At 37.0% G+C, this 22,354-nt stretch overlaps 1 pseudogene; it reads left to right on the top strand.

Moving 5' to 3' along the window:
• Positions 1-6,022: 6,022 nt before the first annotated feature.
• Positions 6,023-8,243, top strand: LOC141370055 (cytochrome c oxidase assembly factor 8 pseudogene; annotated as a pseudogene).
• The last annotated feature ends 14,111 nt before the right edge of the window (positions 8,244-22,354 follow it).

Genomic DNA, 22,354 nt, shown 5'->3' on the forward strand with positions numbered 1-22,354 from the left:
AGTATTGTTCTCATTTTATAGATGAAGCACTTGAGGTCTAAATAAGTTATACAACTTTTCTAAGGTCATACATGCAAGAAGTGGCAGTACCAGGACAAGCCCAGGTCTGTCTGATTTCTGTGCCCACACTCTTAACCTCTGTGACATATTGTCTCCAAATATACCATGTACTATGCCTTTATCCATATTGTTGAAATTAGACTTTAGAGATTATCCAATTAGATATTTCCATCATGCAGATAAGAACCTTCACCTAGAGAGGAGAGATGACTTTGTCAAGGTCACACATCAGAACTTTCTCTTCTGAAATACTTCCTTTACTATCCTATATACCCAAACCTTGTATAGCCTTCAATACCTAGCTCAAATCCCACTGCACCCCCCCTCGCAAAGCCTTTTCTGTCCAGCCCAGCCCTCAGTGTTCTCATGTTCCTCTGAAACTTATACCACGTTCTGCTGGTACCACTTATTTGGTACTTCCACATAGACTGTCTTGGTGTTTCTTTAATTCTGATGTGACTAATTTTAAAAATCATCTCATGTGCACATGACTTTCTCCCTCATATAGATTTTAAATACTGTGAGCAGTACAAAATACTGAATATTAGAAAATATTCTCTCAGGTTGCATTTTCAATTCAGTTTGTTGAAAATGTGTTGAGCACCTAACAAGGTTAACATCATGTACCTGGAGATGAGTAAGAAATTCTCTAATCTTAAAGAACTTTCTGCTTTGTAAGGAACATAATTTAAATGCACACGTTATTATTTTTAAAAGAACAAGTAATATAAATGCCAAAGCTATGAAACTTGAAAGGACAGATTATATCTGGTTTGAGAGGATTTGGGAGGCTTCGTAGAGGAAGCAGATTAAAGATCAGCCTTAAAGGTGAAGATGGGTTTATGAGCATTGAAGGCCAAGGAAAAGCAAAGGGAAAGAAATGGTGCTTAGGGAAAAGTCTCACTTTGGCCTCCCTTGCTCTGTGGAGACCCAGCAGGTTGACTATGGACTACAGACTTACTTTGTTTGGACAGTACAATATTTCTTTTCCAATTATAATCTGAATGTCTTTAGGTGGGTCATGCCTACTCTTATTCTCTGTGGTTTTCTAACAGGCCTGCCTAGCCCCTGAAGGCTTTTGAGTGAGAAGGTGGCAGGAGGTTGCTGGTAAGATGGCCGGAGGGCCAATGTTATGTCAGGGTAGAGATTTTCAAACAAGTCATTGGGAGAGACTATAGAGTTTTGGGAAGAGAGAGTAATGTGATTGAAGCTGCATTTGAAATGGTAGATCTGGCAGTGGTATGTATGATTGAGCAGAAAGAAATGGGGTTCAAAAAAATCAACATTCACTGTGTTCCCTTGCAACCTGTGGCACAAGGAGTTCTACCTCTCCAACAGTTCTTGTGGTCTGTGTCCCAGTTTGGCCCTGTCCTGTGTTCCCTAGTGTTTTCTGTTGCAGCATTCTTTACTCAAGCACTGGAGATCTGGGGTTGTAGCTTGTATTTTTGTGTGTCACACCATGCTGACCCAGGACAGGCAGTCCATGGACAGTTGTTTGGAGATTTCAGTATTACTTCTCTGGAGACAACAACAGTAATGAGGGAGGGACATTAATTGATATGTTGTATCAATTTAAATTATTAAAGAAGTTCTCTCAAATACCTGAGCACAGAGTGTGTGTTCTAAAATGTTTTTGTTGGTTCCAGTCCCACATAATGACCTTTTATACTAAATAATCTTTCCTGTTCAAGATAAAATATCTTTCTTTTTTGAGTCTGACATACATGATGTGATCTGAATTATTCATGATTGTTTTGGCTCATGTTGCATTTTGAAGTGTCATACGCAGAGACATTTTGACATAATGTGGTGCTAAACTCACTCATTAATACACTGGAGTCTTTCCCTAATTCAGTGGAAAGTTAAAACCTATAACCTCAAGTCCAGAAACTTCTGTTGAGTCTTAGGCAGGCACCTTCTCACTTGAGTCCTTCTCAAAATCAAACCTTCCTATTTCAGTATTGTAATTAAGAGTAAAAGCTCAAAGTACTAACTCAGTGGTATGTTGATCTCTGTTGGAAAACTGGAAGGACTCACAGTACAGTTGTCCCATATTATCTACCACACCATAAAACTAGAATGTGACGTTATTAAGAAAATGCAATAGACATGGATTGGTTTCTTCCATAAAAAGCCTCAAGTTTCATAGTGCTCACCCAGCACCTGGTCTTGGAAACCAAATAAGAAGGGCAGGAATTGCTGTTGGGGCCAGAAGTTTTTGTTCCAATTTTTATAACACTACTTTGGACAAGTATCTCCAAGTTTATGTTTTTCACAAAATAATGGGCAACAAGTTATAACTTCCTGTTCCCCTCTGTTTCATCCTAGAAGTATTTTTATTGTATCTGTAGACGTTTTTGTGATTATAGAAACAATATGCTGATTGTAAAAACAAAACCACAGGCGTGAATGGGATAGAATAGGCTTTCTATGATTCCTGTTCCCAGAGACAAACACTGCCAACTGTTTTGCTTTTTGATGTCAAATAAGATAGGCAGCTAGATAAGTGGGATTCTTGGTGCTTAAAGCAAAAGAGTAAATAATGGTGTTTCTGTAAGTCCAACTTTGCCATATTCTTTAGGAATCACTGAGGCAATTTATTTCATATTTGTATTTTATCTTGCTCTAAGGTCCAACAAATTCCATGGTGGATGTTTCTTAACTCCATGACTGGGCGGGGGTGGGGCAGGTGATTGCGCCTGGGTGGCTCAGTTGGTTGTGTCTGCCTTCAGCTCAGGTCATGTTCCCAGGGTCCTGGGATCGAGTCCCACATTGGGCTCCCTGCTCAGCGGGGAGTTGGCTTCACCGTCTTCCTCTGCCCCTTCCACTCCTTCTCCGCTCTTGCGTGTGAGCTCTCATTCTCTCTCTCATGCAAAAAAAACAAAAAACCAAAAAAACTTGCATCTGTTAAACTCTTCTATGCTACAATTTAAATCAGTGGCTGAGTTAACCTGGTGGATAACTTACTGGATCCTAGAGATTCTGAAAGTGGTTTCCCTGGGTAATTTAGGAAGTTGTCAAGGTAAGATCCCTCTGGGATCATATAGTAACATGCCAAAAGTCCAGCTTAGAAAAGTCATTTTAAGATAATTATCCAACTTGATTAGATGAATCATGCAAATGTTTCAGTGGTCCACAGGTAGTTTGTAGCAGAGCTAGAAGAGGCTTCCATTCTCCTTTTACCTTACTCTTACCAATGTGTCCTGTGCCATCAATCCATTCCATCCAGTGTAGTTCTGAAATCAGTTAAGTAAAAAATGTAAGTGCCCTGTTGCATTGCTGAAAAACTACTATTTTATTCACGGAATCAGCCAATAAATAATGAATCTATGGAGCAATTAATGTACTTATGCAAACCATTTGATATCTGGAGCAGTGATATTCTTTTGAAAATTTGTAATATTATGTGCTCTTTGACTTTCATTTTAAAATAATTTTTGCTTTTTTTTTTAAAGATTTATTTATTTGACAGAGAGAGACACAGTGAGAGAGGGAACACAAGCAGGGGGAGTGGGAGAGGGAGAAGCAGGCTTCCCGCTGAGCAGGGAGCCCGATGAGCTGAAGGCAGACGCTTAACGACTGAGCCAACCACGCACCCCCCCTTTGGTATTTTGTATTTTTGTAATTTTTGCTTTTGAACAATTAAATCAAACCTGGAGATGGTTCTCATTGAAAAGCGTCACCTCCAAACTCTATAAAGAAGACATGCCTTGTACATTTGGATTGCCTTATAAAAGTATATTGAAAAGTAAAAAAAGAAAAGAAAAATAGCAAAGAAAATATTCCTCCATGATTTTAAATAGGTTTCATTTTTCTCATTTTTTAAAAAATTTATTTATTTTTTAATTCTAGTATAATTAACACACAGTGTTAGTTTCAGGTGTACAGTGTAGTAATTCAATAATTCTGTACATTACTCAGGGCTTATCACGAGGAGTGTGCTCTTAATCCCCTTCACCTATTTCACCCATCCCCCCACCCACCTCCCGTCTAGTAACCATGTTTGTTCTCATATTTAAGAATGTGTTTTTTTGTTTGTCTCTTTTTTCTTTGTTTTTTTTCCTTAAATTCCACATATGAGTGAAATCCTATGGTATTTGCCTTTCTCTGAGTTATTGCACTTAGCATCAGATCCATCCATGTTGTTGCAAATGGCAAGATTTCATTCTTTCTTATGGCTGAGTAATATTCTTTTGTATAAATCTATACCACATCTTCTTTATCCATTCATCTATGGATGGACACTTGAGTTGCTTCCATGTCTTGGCTATTGCAAATAATGCTGCAATACGTATAGGGGTGCATATATCTTTTTGAATTAGAGTTTTCACTTTCTTTGGGTAAATACGCAGTAACAGAATTACTGGGTTATAGGGTAGCTTTATTTTTAATGTTTTGAGGAAACTTCATACTGTTTTCCACAGTGGCTGCACCAGTTTACCTTCCCACCAAGAGTGCACAAGGGTTCCTTTTTTCCCACATCCTTGCCAACACTTGTTGTTTCTTCTGTTTTTGATCGTAGTTTTTCTGACACGGGTGAGATGTTACCTCATTGCTGTTTTGACTTGCATTTCCCTGATGATGAGTGATGTTGAGCATCTTTTCATGTGTCTATTAGCCATTTGTATTTCTTCTTTGGAGAAATGTCTGTTCCATGTCCTTTGCCCATTTTTAATTGTATTACTTTTTATTAAAAGAATGTGTGGAAATAGCATTGATGTTAATGGTAATTTATAGACTCTGAGTAAATCAGGAACTTTGTTCTTGTAGCTCTTTTAAGTATACCTGTGACTTTTTTGAAGTAAATCCTGATTTTTTTTAAATAAAAAAGATATATTCAGGTCATCTAACCTAATGTATAAAGTATGACAAAAATTTTAAATTTCTTATGCTGTGTGTGCATGTGTAATTTTTCTTCTACATTTGCTTTTAGACAACACATTTTATCAAAGATGACTGGTGTTTTTTCTCAAACCATCCAGTTACTCTACAAAACTCTGTGATGTAAACAAGTACTGTGCCCATTTTACAGATGGGAAGGTAACCTTTCAATATTGAATTGCTAGAAAGAGGTGAGGCTGGAATGAAAATTCAGCCTCCTTTGAGAGATTTTCCAGTGTTTTCCCTGCTACACTTTCTTTTCTTTCTTTCTTTCTTTCTTCTTTTTTTTTTTTTTTTTCTTGTCTTTTTCAGTTTTGGTACAGCCACCCAAGGAAATAACCAGGAGCAAAGCCAAGAACAAAAAGAGTTTGCAAATGTCATAATGAGAGCTCTGGATGAACAGTGATTTTACTCAGATCTGAGAATTAGAAAGCTGGCTGAAAAACTCTATTATAAAGATTGAAGAAACTAGATGGCAAATCATTATTCATTCAGAGTGAACTTTATTGACCAATTAAATTTCAAAGAAGTTAATTTGTGTTGCAGCAGCACCTTTGCAACTGTTTTCTGAAGAACTGAAGAAATAGCCTAATAAAGTTGAAGCTGCATGTTTGGTTTCCAGAGAGAATTGTGGGCAGTGCCCTAGAGGACACCTGCAGGTCAGCATTTTGGTGACAGCATGAGCTTCCATGAGGTCAGCTGGGGGCTCTCCTGGGACCAAATCCTGATCTATGATTAGGATAACCCACTCTACTCCTGAAATGAGATTTCTAACGGGAATTAACCACAGTTGCTGCTTCCTCTCTTTAAAAGCAAGCTGCTTTGTCATCCTTCCTTTACTGAAATCATCACAAAAAAGGGGGGGGCGGGGTTGAGAATTTTCTGCTTATGACATTGCAGCAGACAATAGACAAAATAAGATGTAGGCAATTGCTCACTGTCCCCTCCCAACACCAATGCTTCTTACTCCCCTTAGAGATTACTCCAGTGTGTTTTAGGATAACAATGGCTTAGGTTTAATGTTCATGAATAAAACAAGGAGCCTGTGAGTGAGAGTCTGAATTTGGAAGGTAATAAAGAAACATATCAAGAGAGAAAAGAAACCTGGGGCTGAATTGGAAGCGGAATATGAAAGAAGCAATCTTTCTTCTGTTATAGCCCCAAGTAATGTTGGCCCTGTCAGATACATCACAGCTCTTAAGTCACACTTTCGCAGAGTCTGAGGCAAAGGGAGGAATAAGTCCATCCTTTAAGGGCTGCGTTAACTTCTCTTAGCCAGTTGGAGACGTTGTGTGTGTATGTGTTTGTGTGTATGTGCGTGCAAATTCACAACTAATTGGTTTTGTTTGTTTTGCTCTGTGAAGGGGGAGAAGTGATACTTATTAAGTACTTCCGTTCTTTTGAGCCTCAAAGTAGTCAGGCCAGTTGGAGAGATTGCTGCTTACCCAAGTTTGTATGGGTAGGGAATGTTAGAATTGAAAATCGTGTCCAAGTCTGTGCCAATATGTCCCATCCCTACCCCATTGTCAAAGTGGTCATTTTAAATATCTGAAAATTAAAAAATTTCCTCTTATACTGGGATCATAATTTCTGATTTGAAACATTTGAAATGAAATCTTTGTAAATTATGAAGAAGTTTTGCTCAGTCATCCATCACTTTCAGCCACTTTAAGCCAGATTAGCACGAAGGGGAAATAATGTAGCGGATCGAGGGGCTGCCAACTTCTTCGTCCTCTTCTCTGTTCCCAGTTTAATTATACGGCAGTGGGCATCTGACTCAAACCGCCAAATGGAGCTTTTAACCACCTGACTAGAACTTCTGTAGTCAGCTTTTTCTGGTCATGGAAATCGTGAGGTTTGAAAGTTGATTTTGTCACTTGTATTCGGAGTTCTGATCAGTACATTCATTTGTTTAAAGAGTATTCAGAAGGCGTATGTTCTCAAAAATCTTTCAGTAGCTTCCAGTAAGTAGATTATTATTCCTATATTCATTACATAAAATCATAAAGGACCCTGTTAAGATATGAATATTATTGAGAAGGACTGTATATCAAGCCTCTAACCTCTGTGATCTCTTTAACACGTATGATCTTTCTGATATCTACTCAGCAACCTCATCGAGTCTTGATAGAAGAATTAGCACAGGTCAATTTCAAAGGGAAAGAAAGGCCAGAAACAAACATCATAGGAGGTAGGGATAAGACACCTTCGGTGTGGGCCGTGCGCTACGGCAGCCGAGGGACACTGGCCATGGTAGCCTTGCGGCCCTCGAGGAGGGCTTTTCTCCCTCCACTCTGCCGTGCCTTCGCTGGCCCCGGCTGTCAGCTCACCCCTGAGCGCGGCGCGGAGCGGAGCGCAGGGATGCGTCGTCCAGCCGGGTCTCAGGATTCTGCACTCCAAGAAAATCTTGCCATGATTGGATAGGACTCCCAGATAAACATTCAAACCTTCGACCCGTTTACTTTTACGTCCCCGAAAACGAATCACCGTTGGAACAAAAGCTAAGACAATTAAGAAACACAAGAATGGAACCAACAGTTCTGGGCAAACCAGAATTTGACATTTCGTAAGGAAAAAGAAGAATTTATTCACTCAGGGCTAAAAGCTAAAGGCCTGGAACTGAGAGCCGGATCAGGTCAAAAAGCAACATTAGATGCAGAAGAAATGGCTGACTTTTACAAGGAATTTTTACGTAAAAATTTTCTGAAGCACATGTATTATAAGAGAGACTGGTACAAGTGTAATTTTGCCATCACCTTCTTCATGGGAAAAATGGCCCTGGAGAGAGTTTGGAACAAGCTTAGACCAAAACCAAAGAGCCCACCCTGACCCGCCCACTCTGACCCTCCCACCACTGCTGTCGGGGTTTTCTGAGAGAAGCGGCTGCTCTGGGAATCCATTTTACAAGGGCTCTAAAAACCTGTAAGTGAACTGAGTCCCACACCTACTTTATGGGGGCCCCTCGGCTTATGTCAGCACAGGGTGGACTGGGAGAATGGGAATCCTGGTGAGCTGTGGGCCATGTGACTGTCCTGACTGTGGATTCCAAGCTGGCCCTGGGTCATGGACATGATGTTAAATAAAACACAAGCACTGTGAGGAAAAAAAAAAAAAAAAAGACACCTTTGGTGTGAAGATGCCCAGAATGTGCATAATGGTGGGAAGTTAACCTCTAGAAAAGGGTATAAATAGTACTTAGCGCTAAGAGTTATATGAAGATAAATTGGGATAATGCATTTTAAGGTACTGAATATGGTGCCTAGTTATTATTTTATGGTCAGCGAATGTCAGCTGTTACTATTATAATAAAATACTAAAATATTTAACATAATCGAATATGTTTTTAACTTATGAACTACAAAATCTTCCATTGTCACATAGCTATTTTATCTTTATTATGCAGTTCTATGTAAAAATATGGTATTATATTTCAGACTTGCAAGTCTGGAAATTATTTTTTTCTATAGTACTTTTGTTTATAATAGTTTTGTATATACCTAAGGTTATCATATTATAATTCATTATTCCTGTGACCCAGAGTCATTACTTCTGCCTGTGTTCATGTGTTTATGTACAATAAATTTTATATGTCAGACCTATTATATGTCTCATGACAGGGAATCAGAATTATTCATATTGACAAGACTTGATGATTTGTATTGCCCTTTGAGAAAAGACACATCAACACTTTTTTTCACATTTCTACACTTTTCCACCATTTGCTAATATAACAGAGTTAATTGGGGCATAATTTATATTTGTTGAAAGTGGATTTGGTGATGGTGGGCCATTCTATTCCTAAAATTTTGTCTAATCAGTATGTCCAAGAAACAGTTTTGGTGGAGAGGTGAGTGTAACATTCCTAAGGTCCTGATTTATGTATTGGTATGATCTTTACAAAGGCTATTAAGCATTGAATAGTTTGGACAACCTATTCTCTATTCTCTACTGATGATGATATGACCTTTTTTTTTTTTTTTTTTAGTATACAGCTCTGGGCTCTGGTTCTCTTTTTTCATTACCCAGAGAATCTGTGAAGAGCTATATATCTATAGTATCTTAGAAAACCTGTATTATAGGAAGAGATGTAATGGAGAACTAGCAATTGACTTGTTTTAAACTTAAAATGATGCAAGTTTATTATCTTACCGTAGGTGAATGCCGGCCTTAGAAAAGAGCAAGGCAGATGCTGGTGGATCTGGGTTGCAGACTGTAACTATGGGAGACTCAAAAATGAGGAATTTGTTTCTTTTCACTTCTGACATCAAATATTGTCACTGTTTGCTTTGAAATACTTCCCCATGGTATCAGTCATAGTCTGCAAGGGCTGACAAGTAGAGCATATTTCTCAGTTTTTGGGGTGGAGTCAAGCAAGACTCTTAAAAGATAACTGTCTTTTTTTTTTCCATGAGATTCAAGAGTTTAATTTTCTTAAACCAAAAAGAGAGAGCCAACTGCCAGTTCGACTCTATCATATGCCCTTTCATAGAGCTGTTGGTAAAGCAATTAAATGCATAAATGACAGAAATGATAGATATTGGTTCTGTTATTGCTATTTCATGCAGAGTATATTTCCCCAAGATTAGATTTTTATGACAACTTTTTTTTTTTAGTCATAATACAGAACTGTTATTTGTCAAAGAAGTTGTATTTGTTTTTGGCTGTTGGTGAAGTCTCAGAGGAAAAATTTCCAGCTCCATTTTACTTTTAAGAAGTACATAAACCTGAAGAGTAAAGTTTTTTTCTTTCAAAATAGGTTTTGTTTTGCCTTGAAAACCTCAGACTTCCACAGAGCATTATAGTGTTTGAAATAAGCATATAAAATATTTCAGGGTATTGGTATTTATCTTTTTTCATAATTCTGGGCAAAAATTCCTAGGGAAAGTCTGAGGATAGGCTTTTCTCATCTTCTCTCTGCTGTTTTCAGTTTTCCAAGTTGCCTCGATGCCGAGGTCTGGGGGAAATGCTTCAGGTCCTGTGCATAGCCGAGTCTATCTAGGTGTGCACAAGACCAGCTGGGATCCTCATTGTTGTTACAGTGGTTAACACAAGAGATGCGCAGAGTGCTTCAGACTGGAAAGGATTGTCCAAATCAGCTATATAATCCTGTCATTTTTCAAATGGGAAACTGAGGCACAGGGAGATGAAGGGACCTGTCAACATCATCTGATCAGCTAGTGATCCAGACAGACTGACTCTTCATTTAGCGATTTTTCTCAGTAATTTCCCAGGATCCTTTTTGACTTCAGTCTTGATTTGTTCTGCTCCAGTCCGTTCCAACTGGCCCCTGATCTTGACCTGACTGCTATTTTAGCTTCAATCCTGCCCTCTGGCTGTATTGATTGGCTAAGATTTCCCCACGAGGAGTCTTGGCATTCTCTCAGTGGTTGGGACTTGGACTTACTTGTCCAGAGGCTTTAGTTCCTGCAGACCTTGGGAAGGACTCCTTCTCCACCTGCTGGCCTTTACTGCCCCTGCTGCTGCTGCCCCATATCACACAGCTTATTCAGGTACTGCTTTCTGCCAGGCATTGTGCTTGGCACGTCACAAAACAAGTTCATGTCCTCCACACAACGGCTCTTTAAGGTGGGTATTTGATCACCTTGCAGTTGAGGAATCAAAGCTCAGGAATCAAATCACATCCCCATCATCTTAACAGCAGTAAGTGCAGACAGAGATTAAAACCCAGGAGTGTCCAAATCCCATTCTCTTTTCATGACACCCCTCAGTTCCAGTCTGAAATGCTTAAAGCTCAGATTTTGAGTAACAAATTGTTGTAAAGTGGTCCTGCTTGGGGGGACTCTGGCTCCCATTAATCTGCTCTGCAAAACATCTTTAACTGTGTACTGACTCAGGAGCCTTCTCTGTGCAGGCTTGTCTGATGGTAGGACTTCCCAGCTTTCTGCTCTTAGAGCTGTTTTCCATATTCTGCCTTGTTTTATGTTCTGGATGTGGGAATGGGAATGGTTTAATGTCACTCTTGGCTGAAACAGTAACTTCCCGATTGAAACTTCAGCTGAAAACAGACCTTCCAAATGGCAAGATCATAGAATGCCCTGATATGTTTGATGTAACACTATTGAACATTTCCACCTGCTTTCCGACCTCTCACTTCTGCCGTTTAAGGGACAAATTCCTTTTTTTAACCATTTCACATTCACTATCATGAAGGCATCGTGGCCAGAAAGGGTCTGTAGCAGGATTGATTCCAACAGCTGCCAAAGGACATCAGCTGCCTTAGCAAGTTGAATTTACCTAGTTTGCCCTGCCTTGTTGCAGCTGCTTGGATTTAAAGAGAAGACCCTCGTGACAGCCTTACATTCAGTATTTCCTGGCAGGATATATCACTGCAGGAATGGAAAGGAGGGGAAAATATTCATTGAGTGCTTATTATGTGCATAAAAATATGTTAGAAATTTTCATATGTGTTACCTCAATTGATCCCCACAATAAGTATATGAAGTATGGAATTTATTCTCATTTTAAAGAGACATTAAATGGCTTACTTGAGATCACAATATTAGAAATGGATACTATTGGCATTTGAATCTAGGTGAGACTGACTTTATGTATATTGCCAGGCTACCTCTAATACTCCAGAAGCCTGGGGGCCCAGGCCCCCATCATCCCGTCTACTATTACTCTCACTCTATGTGGGTTAGACAGGGACCCTGGCTTCAGAAATGCTAACAAGAATCTTCACTAATCTTTGAAATTTTTATCTCCATTTATCAAAGAATGGTGATTTACATCCTTACACAGAGACTAAATTATAAATCTGTAGTTTTCATTTTCCCTACCCCACTCAGTGACTAAACAGTTTTCGGTAAAGAATAATACTCCTTTTTGCGGTGTGCCCCTGGTAGGTATGGGAGGGTGACATATTTTGGCCTTGGCAAAGATCCAGCACATCCTTCCACCTGGTGGTTTGATGAAAAACCAAGGTAATATTTGTTTTATCTATGCATTGACTCCCTAATGGAGAAAAATCCAGCTGACTTGAGCAGCTGACTAATTCTTTTTCTGGAATGATAACTGCAAACCTGAACTTGAAAAGAAAGTGAATCCATTCCTAACCATCGTACACTCATTTGCGTGCTCCTTCTTTCTCACCCCCTCCTTGTCTCTCCTGCTTTCATCTCCTCCGGCTAGCTCTACCCAACTCAACCACACCTTGGCCCCACACATGGCCAGTATGCACTGATTCTTCTTTTTAAAAGACATTCCTTACTGTGAAGCTGAAGATAGATTATTTATTTTTATTTTATTTTTGTAATTCAGGTCACCTTTCTAAACTTGAATTTCTTTTTTTCTGAAAAATGAGACTAATCTGGAAATATTTTAGGATTCAATATGTTTGCCAGTCTGTTAAAATGAATGAATCTTAATGAGCATTTTTTTATTTATCCTGCATAAGGTTTTAGCAATGGGCCCCCCAGCTACAGGTGACTTCCTCTGTCCAGTAATGTGAGGCAGAGATTTGTTGCCATTTCTCTCAGGTTCTATCAGCAGAGAGCCTCCTTTCCACCTCCTCCCCATGACATCCCATTCTCTCTACAGTTTTCCTATTTGTTTCTCAGTCACCACTAGTTCTCTCTGCCTCTGCCTTAAGGGGCTTACCAAAGGCAGGGGTTTCTGTCCCCGAATTTCCTCTGACTCCCCAACTAAGACAGGTCCTGTCCATACTTGTTACAGATTTCATCAGACCATATTCAATTCAACAAATGTTTGTCTAGTGTCAATCATGTGCAAGCCTCTGATGGTTGCTATGTTTCCATTCTAAGGATACAAACTCACCAGGGAACACGTTTCATAGAAAGAAAAACCTGCAGTCCCTTTTCGAAAGACCTCTGTATTTTTCTCAATATTCAAATAAAAAAAGGTTTTAAAAAATAAGCTTTTTTCTGTATTTATAAGAATCTTGATAAGAAAAAATATATATGACATGTTACTTAAAAGCTTCCAAAAGGGAGAAATAATATACTTATCTACTGGGTTCTGTATCTTATACATTGTTTTCAAGAGTATCCATGTCTTACTCATGAGGATTAGAATTTTAAAACCTTCACTTTTGTTTAAGGAATTTGATACGTTATGGAAAAAAATGGGATTAGATAACTGAGGTTACTTAGGAATTATGAAAGTATTTATTAATATATTTTATGCTCATTAAAATAACACAGTAAAGGCAGCCTATTAAATAAAGAGAAAGTCAATAATAGTTTATATATCTTAAATTAGTAGTAATGGGTAATATATCATTCCTTGCTCAAAGAAACTCATTTTAGGATTTTACTCCTCCAAGTTTTAATGAGATACCTATTAATTTATTTAGTGTTTTTGTGTATTATGTGGGCTTATCCTCCCAAATTGGTATTTGTTCCAAAAGAAATTAGAGTGGAAATGTTGATTTGTGCCTTTTAGGTCCCCACAGTGATTGCAAAAACACAAAATAATTAATAGATGAGATGAAACAAATAAATAAAGCATCAGGGATTCTTTAGCGTAGCTAAGGAAACATTTCCCATCCCTGATAGGTTATTCCTCTTAGTTCTTTTTATGACCACTTTAGGTCAAAGCACTTCCTAGAGTCTCCTCTTCCATAAGACCTTTCTTTTTCTACTAAAAGACCCTTAAATACAGCTTTAAGGCTCGGTGTTATTTTCTCTCAGATTTCTTTATGTCTCATTGGAATTATTACAGCTCCTTCACCCCTCCAGCTGGATGTCACTTCTTGCATGAAAACATTCTTGAACTTGGAAATTTGGAAATTTCCTTTTTGGAATTCCACTCATTCTAACTTCTGGTACAATTACTTTCGTAGTTACCTTATTCATCTTCATTATATTGTAAGCTTGTCAAGCTCTATATTCCCTCATCTTTATTTACCCAGCAGCATCTATCAGGGATCCTGCTGAGAATGGCTACTTAACAAACATTACCTGAAATGAATTATTGAGTTACTGTTTGGTACCATTGTGTGAGCAGTGCAAAGTTAATATTTATTGTTCAGAAAAGAATGACCAAAGCATGCCCTTTGTCTAATGTGTGATTGTTTCTTTTCAACTTCATAATGTGTTAGAGTGAACCATATTAAATTGCTATTTTGTAGTTCAAACTTGACAAAAGTTGAAAATATTGACAATTTCATATACTTCAGTTTATATTATTAATATATTTTCAAATGTTTCACAGGCATTGGTATAACTCTTGGGCACTCAGATAGCAACCATTAATTTTTCAGATTCCAAGGAGGTTTTTATCGTATGGAATCTAATTTGTGAGGATTCAAACCACTCTCTCTGAATACTCTTCCTTTTTTTCATTTAGCTTTTTTTTTTCAAACAAGCTCTCTCTCTTTATAGTGATTAAGATAATTCTCAAAATTTCAGAAGCATTTGGAATTTTATGTGACTAGAATGGAATTTTATGTGAACTCCTATTTTTATTGTTTAGAAAATGTATTTGAGAAGAATGGATTTGTTGTCATTCGGTTATGGGTTCCCCCCCCTTTTTTTTCCCTACAATAGAGACTTATTTGGGAAAAATTATATGAGTATCCAATTCAACATGCAATCCATGTTAACAATCTTAAGATTCATATATCAAAAACTGAACTGGTAACCTGCTCCTCCCCAAAACCTTCCTCGTGTCAACTAATGGCAACTTCATCATTCTAACTGAACAGGCCAAAAAGCATGGGATCACCACTAGGTCCCATTGTTTTCATACTCCACATCCAATTAATCAGAAATTCCTTTCTGAGTCTACCTTCACTTCCACTTCTCCCACCGTGACTCAGACACTGTTACTTCTTATCTGCACTACTACAATGACCTCCAAAAACCTGTCCTTGCTTCTATTCTTTTTCTTTCATTTTCTATTCTCAAAAATTAGTCAAAGTAACACTTCTAAAACATAAGTCAGATCATCTTACTCGTCTGCTCAAAACCTTACTATGGTTCTCCATTTCACTCAGAGAGAAAGCCAGAGTCCTTGTGATGATCTACGAGGCTCTACATGATCTACCTCCTCCCCCTAACACCACCCCATCACCTCTCTGACTCCGCCACTTAACCTTCTTGCTGTCACTTGAACATGCTAGGCATTCTTGCATTAAGAGCAAAAATCCAAACAAGTGCAATGCTCATAATGCTCAATAAATATTTATTGAATTAAATTGAACTGAAGTTAGCTCACAATTGGTAGCTATTATGATAAGATTTAGAATTTGGGATTACCATTCTTTTTTTTTTTTTAAAGATTTTATTTATTTATTTGACAGAGAGAGAGACAGCGAGAGAGAGAATACAAGCAGTGGGAGTCGGAGAGGGAGAAGCAGGCTTCCCACGGACCAGGGAGCCCGATGTGGGGCTGGATCCCAGGACCCTGGGATCATGACCTGAGCTGAAGGCAGATGCTTAACAACTGAGCCACCCAGGCGCCCCTACCATTCTTCTTTTGCTTGAGTTATATCTCATAGCATCCACCAATACACAAGTTCCTTTCCTCTTTCAAGTATCTTTTTTTCTTTCTTTCTTTTTTTTTCTATTTGGTAATGTGGGCTTGGGAGAATTTCCATGGTATATTTTGGAGATAAATACGATTTGGAACAGCATAAGTATCTTAATTATTCGAATTATGGACAAGCATAGATTTTCTAATTCTATGAAATGATTTGGCATAGTTGCCCATGATCAAAGCAGAGATTTATAAGGATGGATTTATTTACAGTTGTCTCCAGGATACCATCTGCCTAATTTAAATTTAGTGGTGAGTGAAAAAGATATATTATTAGATAAGTGCATAGTTACAGGCTTTGATTTTTGTAATTCATTCATAAACATGATAGTATTGGCAAATTGCCTGAATGGTAAGACCTTTATTTTGATCATAAATTATAACACCACTTAGAAAAATTTGTGAAAGGTTTTCTAAGTTTTTTGAGATGACTTTTCATAGCAATAAGTAATTTTGTTTTTTAAAAGGAACTGTAGAGCATCTTGGCTTCTCTGCTGGCCAGTGTAAAACTATACATTTATTTTTGCCTATGCTTGCAGTAATTCACCTGGAACATTGGGTTTCTTAATTTATGAAGTTAGTGTTCCCTAAGGACAATGTGAGTAATATGCAGAGATGCATTGCTTAAAAAGTTTTTATAGTATTGACCAATAATTTGTTCATAATAACTATGTTTTAATTATTAGTATATCTTCCAATTAAGGTAAACAAATTCATTTTTTATTAAAAATTTTCATTTACAGCCTAAAAGGTTTTGTTTGTTTGTTATAAAACAATTTCTATAAGGTTTGAGCAAGATTTCTATACTTAAGTTAAGAATATCACCAGTGACTAAAATACTTGGTAAACAAATTTTGAACTTATAAAAAAATTTGTCAGTAAACACATCTAATTCTACATTTTCTTATTTTTAGAAGATTTGATATTTTGCAGGCTTTAAGAAACTGTGAGGATCTAATGATTTTTGAGAAAAGTGAAAATATAGGCACTAATCTTATTTAAGTGTATGCATACATGCCAAGATTTTAAAATTACAACAACAACAAAAAAGTTGGCATGTTGATTTAAATGTATTCCAAATGAGCTTTAAGAACCCCCTTTAGGAATTGTGTTGAAAAAAAAAATAACAAAAATTGATAATGCTCAGATGGAACAATGCCCTCTATCGTAAGTGAATGATCAACTTCTGGTTGTAACTTTGACATATAAAAAGCTTGGAAGTCATCACTCCTATGGTCACAAGAGAAAAACTAGAACACAGTGAAAATAAATGACTATTTTTGGATCCATCAGATAATTTGGTTTACAGGGCAAACCACACTCAAATCTGTAGGTACAGCTGAAAACAGAAAATCACAGAAGCAACCAGCTTATCTGGAGCAGAAGACGCTAGAACCATGAACTTGTATCTTTCCAGTTTCTCCTGGTGAAGATCCCAGAAAAATGCTCTCTTGTTTCCAGCAGAATGGAGGGGAAAAGTAACCATTTTGAAATATTCCCAGAGGTAAGAAACACTTGTGAAGGTCACAGCCCAAGGACACAGGGCCATTAAAAGTCTGAGATTGAATTATAAGATTATAGAAAACCTTTCCTCCCCAGCACCTTACCACTGCATCAGTAGGGCTCCAATATAATAGCAGTGAATTACAACTGAGAGCTGCAAGGTGCAGATGCTGTTTAAAAAGGAGTTCTTAAGGAAACAAAATCAACAGAAGAGACAAAAAGCCACCGGAGGAAACAGAAGCCTCTCGCACCTAAACCCAGACCAACTCCTATCCAGATTAACATGAAACATCACTGTCTTAGTCTTCTTGGGCTACCATAACAAAATACCTTAGACTGAGTGACTTAAACAACAAAAAATTGATTTCCTCACAGTTCTGGAGGCTGGGAAGTTAAGATCAGAGTGCCCGCATGGTCCATGGTTAGTTTCTGGTGAGAGTTCTTTTCTTGGCCTGTAGAGCGCTGCCTTATTGCTATACTCTCATATGACCTTTCCTCTGTGTGTGCCTAGAGGTGGGGATAGGGGGAGAGAGAGAGAAGGAGGGCAAGAGGGAGAGGGACAGAGAGAGAGCGAGATCTCATCTTGCAAGGACACCAGTCCTCATTCCTATCAGATTAAGACCTTACCCTATGACCTCATTTAACATTAATTACCTCCCGAAAGCCCCTGTTCCCAAATACAGTCAGATTGGAGGTTAGAGTTTCAACATCTAAATTTCAGGGGTCACAATTTAGTATATAGCAGTCATGATAAAAGCACATTTATATTATATTCTGTTACCCAATGCATTATATTCAACAAAAAACGTCAAGGCATGTTAAAAGGCAAGAAACCTCACAGACTGAAGAGACAAAGCAAGTATCAAAACCAAACTCAGGTATGACACAGATTTTGGAATTATCAAATAGGGAATTTGAAATAATTATTATTAGTATGTCAAAGCTTCTAATGGAAAAAATAAACAATACACAAGAACAATTAAGTAATGTAAGCAGAGAATTGGGAACTCTCAGAAAGAACCAAAAGGAAATGCTAGAAATTAAAAGCTGTAAAGGAAATTCAAATGTCTTTGATGAGCTCATAGGTAGACTGGACAAGGTCAAGGAAAAAATCAGTGAACTTGAAGGTATGTGAATAGAAACCTACAGAACTAAAATGTAAAGAGAAAAGAAAAGCCCAGAACAGAACATCCAAGAATTGAAGACAAGAGACCAAATATAACAAATGATATTCCCATTGCTCTTACGACTTAGGAAATTCTGAAGGTTTTGGAAGTTGTGAGCCATAAAAAGTGGATGAAGAGCAAAATAAATAAATCACAATATCATGAAAAATACACAGATTGAGGAGGAAGAAATAAAACTGTTTTTGTTTGCAGATGACAAGATTGTCTATGAAGAACCTCACACAACTAACAAAAACAAAGCTTTCTTGAACCAAATAGCAAGTATCACAGTATCACAGGATATAAGGTTGATATACAAAAGCCAATTGCTTTTCTATATGCCAGCAATGTTAAAAATATACCATTTATCTAAGCACCAAAAAAAATCGACATAGTTAGCTATAAATCTAATAAAATATGTAAAAGGATCCATATGTGGAAAAAACTCAAAGTTCTGATGAAAGAAATCAAAGAAAATCCAAGTAAATGGATAGATTTTTCATTTTCAAGTATTGGAAGACTCAATGTTGTTCAGATGTCAGTTCTTCCCAACTTGATCTATAGATTCAGCACGATCCCAATCAAAATCCTCGAAAAGCTGTTTTGTGGATATTGACAAACTGATATTAAATTTTTATGAAAAGATGAAAGGCCCAGAATAGCCAACAAATGACTGAGGAAGAATGAAGTGGGAAGACTGATCAATTACCTGGCTTCAAGACTTACTATAGAGGCACAGTAATCAAGACAGTATAGTATTGAGAAAACAGTGGACACAAAGATCAATAGGAGACAATATATGAGAAAATTTATTTGACCTTGAGTTCGGTCACTCAAACTGATGAGTTTTTAGATACAACACCGAAAGCACAATCCCTGAAAGAAAAATATTAATAAGTTGAACATTATTAAAATTAAAAACTTAATTAAAGACACTATTAACAAACTGAAATAATGTTACAGACTAGGATAAAATATGTGTAATACATACATCTTATGAAGAAGTTGTGTCCAAAATATATAAAGAATTTCTAAAACTCAAAATAATAATTAAAAAAAACCAACCCACACACTTAAAGAAAGATCTAAAAAGATCTCAATAGACACCTCACCAAGGAAGATACACAGGTAAGAAATAAGCATACAAAAAGACTTATCAACATCATTTGTCATTCAAGAATGTAAATTAAAACAACGAGGTATCGCTAAGCGCCATTAGAATGGCTAAATTCCCAAAACTTATGCTAGCAATGATGGAGACCAACAGGAACTCTCATTCATTGCCAGTAGGAATGTAAAAACGGTACAGCTTCTTTAGAAGACAAGCGGTTTCTTACAAAGCTAAACATAGTCATGCCATATGACCCAGTAACTGTGCTCCTAAGTACTTATCCAACTGAGTTGAAAACTTATATACACACAAAAACCTACAGGCAAATGTTTATAGCAGCTTTATTAATAATCACCAAAAATTGGAAATAATAAAGATATCCTTCAATTAAGTGAATGGATAAAGAAATTCTGCTATATCTGTACAATAAAATTTTATTTAGCAATAACAACTGATAAGCTATCAAGTGATGGAAAGATGTGTATAAACCTTTAATGCAATTCTAAGTGAAATAAGCTAATTTTAAAAGGCTATATACTCTAAGATTCCAAGTATATGACATTCTGAAAAGGAAAAAATCTATAGAGAAAAAGATCAGTGGCCACCAAGAGTTCAGGAAGAGAGAGAGAGAGGGATGAATAGGTGAAGTTAGATTTTTTTTTTAAACCATAAAACTATTTATGTGTGATGCTGTAATAGTGGAGTCATGAGATTATGCATCTGTCAAAACCCATAGACCTTTATAACACAAAGAGTGCACCTTAATATATAGGCAAATTATTTTTATTAAAAAATAATTTAGAAGGTTATGGAATTTCAAGAAGCAATATAGACAGTGACAAAAGAATAGAAATGTACCATAAACATATAAAATCATATCTCTAATGGGGATCAGGGGAAAGGTGCTGATACACGTAAATTGGGTAATTAGTGGAGTCTAACACCAAAGACACAAGGAAAAACACGTAAGAACTGTAGTCTCATCAATAAGGTTTTTCCCATCAATGCAGGTTAACAAATATGATACTCTTCTACCTGTATATTGGAATTGAATGATTATGTGAATGAATGATGGGTGGGGGGAGGCAAATTTCTCACTGTTGGGTTGGCAATTTATAGATAATTAAAGAGAGGAGGCTAGAATGATCCATATGGCAATGGATAAGAGTTGGAGACATTAGTAAGAATTCATGTTTAGATGGTTATGTGTGGAAGTAGTTCTAGATCTGTGTATATACATTTATCTCCTTGCTGTCAACAGAGAGCGTCTAAAAACAGAAATGACATCCTAGTACTAATTAGTACATCTAACACCCAATCTTGATTTCTAATACCATTCAGATAGAAATACTTGATATTTTCTAATACCAAAACTCCTTGGAGAAAGAGCTATTTCTAGGGGAAAGACATATTCAAGATGAGCTTGGAGCTCATCTTTGTAGTTTTAGAAAGTTAGGGAGTGCTCAAACACACACACACAAACAGAAAATAACAAACCCAAACCCACAATGATAAGGGTATGGCAAAGGGGCACAGGAACCAACTGAAAGGGCTTCTAATCGCCAAAGCTAGAAAAAATTGACAACAAAATAAAGTAATATTTGATTATAACCTGAAGTATAAAGCAAGTATCTATGAGTTTATACTGATATAAGTAAATAAATGGGAGGGGGGAGACAAATCTCTCATGCAGAAATTTTATAAATAATTTATGAAGATACTCCATTCTAAAGGAGAGGCAGTGTAATTCTCTATTCCTTAGTATGGCTGTGCATAGTAGTCACATTCTCTCAAAAAATACAGTATCTTAAAGACATTGGGGAGGGTATGTGCTATGGTGAGCGCTGTGAATTGTGTAAGACTATTGAATCACAGACCTGTACCTCTGGAACAAATAATACATTCTATGTTAAAAAAAAAAAAAGAAGAAGAAGATCATAGGAAGGGAAAAATGAAGGGGGGGAAATCAGAGGGGGAGATGAACCATGAGAGACTATGTACTCTGAGAAACAAACTGAGGGTTCTAGAGGGGAGGGGGGTGGGGGGATGGGTTAGCCTGGTGATAGGTATTAAAGAGGGCACGTTCTGTGTGGAGCACTGGATGTTATACGCAAACAATGAATCATGGAACACTACATCAAAAACTAATGATGTAATGTATGTGATTAACATAACATAATAAAATAAACAAACAAACAAAAAAAAAGAAAACAAAAAGTGAAGGGGAGTGACCTTACAGTGGAGAAAACTAATAAACACTGTTTGAGCCAGATGATCAAGGTCAACATCACCAGTCATAAATCAGGTTGAGAGTATGTACCCTTGCTATGATGTGATGAAATTGACACTGTACCTCAGATTTTCCTCCTTAAACTCATAACTCTAGTCTAATCATGAGAAAAACATGAGACAAATTGCAGTATGGGAATTCTGTACTATCTTCTTAATTTTCTAAATTCTAAAACTGTTCTAAAAAAGTTTATTTAACACTTGACTACATTAAAAATATCCAATATTGTCTACATCCTTATAATTCTTTATTTATTATGTTTATTTTTCACTCTCTTCCACACAGCATTATATTAATAATGATAACGCTTCCAAATTAAATATATATAATTATCCAGTGAGCTTTTTCATGAACAAAGCTTTTTTTCTCTCTCTTTTTGTTTTTTGTTTTGTTTTGTTTTGTTTTAGAGAGAGAAAGAGAAGGGGGGAGGGAGAGAGAGAATCTTAAGCAGGCTCCACACCCAACATGGGCTGTCGCAGGGCTCAATCTCATGACCCTGAGATCGTGACCTGAGCTGAAACCAAGAGTTGGATGCTTAACTGACTGAGCCACCCAGGCACCCCAAAGCTTTATTCTGTTATTAGGATTATTTCTTTAAGGTATTTTCTTAGAAATGAAATGATCAAGTCAATAGGTAATAGTCTTTGTCTTTTGAAAGATAGGTTGTAGAAGGTTTAGGCTTGATATGATACCATTTAAGTCTTGGATGAAGTAATTGAATATTCATAAATTGACAAAATAAAAACATTTTCTGTAAAATATATTTTAGAATGCTTCTGTAAACATAATCAAAATAATCCCAGCCTAAGTAAACTGAATATC

Source organism: Callorhinus ursinus, unplaced genomic scaffold (genome assembly GCF_003265705.2).
Source record: "Callorhinus ursinus isolate GAN/ISIS: 27379988/994484 unplaced genomic scaffold, GSC_fseal_2.0 scaffold25, whole genome shotgun sequence".
Lineage (NCBI taxonomy): Eukaryota > Metazoa > Chordata > Mammalia > Carnivora > Otariidae > Callorhinus > Callorhinus ursinus.